Here is a 5,000-nt window from a genome sequence, read left to right on the forward strand (position 1 = left end):
ACTAGGGCGGTATCTGATCGCCTTCGAACCTCTAACTTTCGTTCTTGATTAATGAAAACATACTTGGCAAATGCTTTCGCTTCTGTTCGTCTTGCGACGATCCAAGAATTTCACCTCTAACGTCGCAATACGAATGCCCCCGCCTGTCCCTATTAATCATTACCTCGGGTTCCGAAAACCAACAAAATAGAACCGAGGTCCTATTCCATTATTCCATGCACACAGTATTCAGGCGGGCTTGCCTGCTTTAAGCACTCTAATTTGTTCAAAGTAAACGTGCCGGCCCACCGAGACACTCACTCAAGAGCACCCTGGTAGGATTGCAACGGGGTCCGCCTCGGGACGCACGAGCACGCACGAGGCGCGTCGCACGCCTTCAGCTCGCCCCACCGGCAGGACGTCCCACGATACATGCCAGTTAAACACCGACGGGCGGTGAACCAACAGCGTGGGACACAAATCCAACTACGAGCTTTTTAACCGCAACAACTTTAATATACGCTATTGGAGCTGGAATTACCGCGGCTGCTGGCACCAGACTTGCCCTCCAATAGATACTCGTTAAAGGATTTAAAGTGTACTCATTCCGATTACGGGGCCTCGGATGAGTCCCGTATCGTTATTTTTCGTCACTACCTCCCCGTGCCGGGAGTGGGTAATTTGCGCGCCTGCTGCCTTCCTTGGATGTGGTAGCCGTTTCTCAGGCTCCCTCTCCGGAATCGAACCCTGATTCCCCGTTACCCGTTACAACCATGGTAGGCGCAGAACCTACCATCGACAGTTGATAAGGCAGACATTTGAAAGATGCGTCGCCGGTACGAGGACCGTGCGATCAGCCCAAAGTTATTCAGAGTCACCAAGGCAAACGGACCGGACGAGCCGACCGATTGGTTTTGATCTAATAAAAGCGTCCCTTCCATCTCTGGTCGGGACTCTGTTTGCATGTATTAGCTCTAGAATTACCACAGTTATCCAAGTAACGTGGGTACGATCTAAGGAACCATAACTGATTTAATGAGCCATTCGCGGTTTCACCTTAATGCGGCTTGTACTGAGACATGCATGGCTTAATCTTTGAGACAAGCATATGACTACTGGCAGGATCAACCAGGGAGCTGCGTCAACTAGAGCTGAGCAGCCGGCCGCCCGGGAGTGTGTCCCGGGGGCCCGCGCGAACACGCAAGCGTCCGCTCAATTATTCTGCAAACAGGAGGAGGCTGAGCTCCCCTGCACAATACACCTCGAAACCCTCTCAGGTCCCGGCGGCGCGCAGCGCCGTCCTAAGTACTTGGTCGGGTTCGAGAGAGGCGCAATCGCCCGGAGTTTGGCGAGTAGACGCTTTAGGTGCGACCACCCGTGCTCCCAACTGAGCTTGCCGCTGCCGACAGAGGCCCGGGAGCGTGCTGTCGTGGCATTGCCGGCGGGAGACAACACGCGCCACCTACGGTGGCCGGCAGCTCCAACGCCAGCGCCACAGAAGGACAAAAGCCCCACTTGGGTGCCGAAGCGAACTCTCCCAGCACAGCGCACGCGCCAACACGTCCGCACAGCTGCGATACAAACCACCTGCGAGAACCGCAGAGGCGACCGAGCAGCAGACGGCGTCGCGGCGCCGAGCGCCGGGCGGCGGCGCATCCTCAGCGCACACAGTCCTCAATCGGACCAGCACACTGCAGATGTCCACCGCGCTTCGCACCGGGCCCGCGAGGACCTACTTTGGCCGCACGGCGCCGCGTGCAGGGTGCGCCGGCGCGCAGCTGCGCCGCCTGCCGCCTCCGTCGGCCGGCGCGCCTGCCACTGGCCGCCCCCACCAGCCGGCTGTAGCGCGTGCGCCCACGCACCGCGCGGCCAGCACGCCGGGAGGCCCCCCCTCACCGGCCGGGGACGGTCCCACCCAGCCACCGCCGCGTATCGCTTCACACCCACATGCCATTCACGTTCGTGGGCATGGTGGGTATCGCTGAAACAACCGGTTGGTAGCTCAACCGATCGTCGCCATCACTGATTCACCTCTAGCGAGAACAACCGCACCACAACCGTTTACCAGTTGTTCATTTGCGTAACGTCACCAGCAAACGTAGACGTCCATCGCCATTTGCAAATTCAACGATTGTTGCATGCCTGTGTCAGGTGTCACGACACACTATGTCTGCCCACATACACGCAACAACATGTGCACGCTTCGCGAACACGTGGAAGGTGGCCCCCGTACGTATGCGATGTCCATTGCGCGAACGACTGTCAACCGGCCTCTGTCGCATGTCGCAGATGTGGAACGCAGTGCACCATGCTATCACGGTGTGTGAGAAGAGACGACTACGTCTGACAACACGCGCCACTACATCAACAGACGGCTCATGCTGATCGCCATCCACGGCATACCATACTGCAATCCAGCTCTTATAGGGAGACGACACGTAGCTGAGTGCACAATATTTGGACCGTATGGTTCGCCGTTGTTGGCGCAGTCGTGGTACGGTCACACATGTACCACGATGTATCATTCAGTACATGAGGACCAATGTGCAGTACAGTGTGTGATTTGGACGTACAACATCAGCGGACAGTTGACACACGCCGTACCACAACGTAGGCTGTGCTTCGCCATGCAAATGCCAATGAACAACTGCGAAGGGCATTGAGCATGTACGTCCTGCTGCCATCCGCATTACAGTGTATAGCTGCAAGGTGTTTAACATGAAGCGATACTCTGGGGACCAGGCAGTGCGAGTAGCAAACTATATTGCGGGGGTTGCAGTTAGGCAACACCACACTAATTTAACGCGTCGTATGACAATTACAGAGCAGGTTAAGGCCCAACGTGTGTTGGGTTAAGGCCCAACGTGTGTTGGGTTAAGGCCCAACGTGTGTTGGGTTAAGGCCCAACGTGTGTTGGGTTAAGGCCCAACGTGTGTTGGGTTAAGGCCCAACGTGTGTTGGGTTAAGGCCCAACGTGTGTTGGGTTAAGGCCCAACGTGTGTTGGGTTAAGGCCCAACGTGTGTTGGGTTAAGGCCCAACGTGTGTTGGGTTAAGGCCCAACGTGTGTTGGGTTAAGGCCCAACGTGTGTTGGGTTAAGGCCCAACGTGTGTTGGGTTAAGGCCCAACGTGTGTTGGGTTAAGGCCCAACGTGTGTTGGGTTAAGGCCCAACGTGTGTTGGGTTAAGGCCCAACGTGTGTTGGGTTAAGGCCCAACGTGTGTTGGGTTAAGGCGCAACGTGTGTTGGGTTAAGGCGCAACGTGGGTTACGTTAAGGCGCAACGTGGGTTACGTTAAGGCGCAACGTGGGTTACGTTAAGGCGCAACGTGGGTTACGTTAAGGCGCAACGTGGGTTACGTTAAGGCGCAACGTGGGTTACGTTAAGGCGCAACGTGGGTTACGTTAAGGCGCAACGTGGGTTACGTTAAGGCCCAATATAGGTTAGGTTAAGGCCCAATATAGGTTAGGTTAAGGCCCAATATAGGTTAGGTTAAGGCCCAATATAGGTTAGGTTAAGGCCCAATATAGGTTAGGTTAAGGTACAATATAGGTTAGGTTAAGGTACAATATAGGTTAGGTTAAGGTACAATATAGGTTAGGTTAAGGTACAATATGGGTTAGGTTAAGGTACAATATGGGTTAGGTTAAGGCGCAATATGGGTTAGGTTAAGGCGCAATATGGGTTAGGTTAAGGCGCAATATGGGTTAGGTTAAGGCGCAATATGGGTTAGGTTAAGGCGCAATATGGGTTAGGTTAAGGCGCAATATGGGTTAGGTTAAGGCGCAATATGGGTTAGGTTAAGGCGCAATATGGGTTAGGTTAAGGCGCAATATGGGTTAGGTTAAGGTACAATATAGGTTAGGTTAAGGTACAATATAGGTTAGGTTAAGGTACAATATAGGTTAGGTTAAGGTACAATATGGGTTAGGTTAAGGTACAATATAGGTTAGGTTAAGGCACAATATGGGTTAGGTTAAGGCGCAATATGGGTTAGGGTAAGGCGCAATATGGGTTAGGTTAAGGCGCAATATGGGTTAGGTTAAGGCGCAACGTGGGTTACGTTAAGGCGCAACGTGGGTTACGTTAAGGCGCAACGTGGGTTACGTTAAGGCGCAACGTGGGTTACGTTAAGGCGCAACGTGGGTTACGTTAAGGCGCAACGTGGGTTACGTTAAGGCCCAATATAGGTTAGGTTAAGGCCCAATATAGGTTAGGTTAAGGCCCAATATAGGTTAGGTTAAGGCCCAATATAGGTTAGGTTAAGGTACAATATAGGTTAGGTTAAGGTACAATATAGGTTAGGTTAAGGTACAATATGGGTTAGGTTAAGGCGCAATATGGGTTAGGTTAAGGCGCAATATGGGTTAGGTTAAGGCGCAATATGGGTTAGGTTAAGGCGCAACGTGGGTTACGTTAAGGCGCAACGTGGGTTACGTTAAGGCGCAACGTGGGTTACGTTAAGGCGCAACGTGGGTTACGTTAAGGCGCAACGTGGGTTACGTTAAGGCCCAATATAGGTTAGGTTAAGGCCCAATATAGGTTAGGTTAAGGCCCAATATAGGTTAGGTTAAGGCCCAATATAGGTTAGGTTAAGGTACAATATGGGTTAGGTTAAGGTACAATATGGGTTAGGTTAAGGTACAATATAGGTTAGGTTAAGGCGCAACGTGGGTTACGTTAAGGCCCAATATAGGTTAGGTTAAGGCCCAATATAGGTTAGGTTAAGGCCCAATATAGGTTAGGTTAAGGCCCAATATAGGTTAGGTTAAGGCCCAATATAGGTTAGGTTAAGGTACAATATAGGTTAGGTTAAGGTACAATATAGGTTAGGTTAAGGTACAATATGGGTTAGGTTAAGGTACAATATGGGTTAGGTTAAGGTACAATATAGGTTAGGTTAAGGCACAATATGGGTTAGGTTAAGGCGCAATATGGGTTAGGTTAAGGCGCAATATGGGTTAGGTTAAGGCGCAATATGGGTTAGGTTAAGGCGCAATATGGGTTAGGTTAAGGCACAATA

The 5,000-nt window shown here is 51.8% G+C and overlaps 1 non-coding gene across 1 annotated transcript in view; it reads right to left on the reverse strand.

The window, feature by feature from the left end:
- LOC124567938 overlaps nucleotides 1-1,114 on the reverse strand; it is a 1,910-nt gene extending 796 nt beyond the window's left edge. Inside the window, exon 1 of the ribosomal RNA XR_006971068.1 lies at nucleotides 1-1,114. This exon is cut by the window's left edge and continues 796 nt beyond it. This is a non-coding gene — a ribosomal RNA (small subunit ribosomal RNA).
- Nucleotides 1,115-5,000: the final 3,886 nt, after the last annotated feature.

This window comes from Schistocerca americana, unplaced genomic scaffold, assembly GCF_021461395.2.
Source record: "Schistocerca americana isolate TAMUIC-IGC-003095 unplaced genomic scaffold, iqSchAmer2.1 HiC_scaffold_1421, whole genome shotgun sequence".
In the NCBI taxonomy this organism is placed as follows: Eukaryota; Metazoa; Arthropoda; class Insecta; order Orthoptera; family Acrididae; genus Schistocerca; species Schistocerca americana.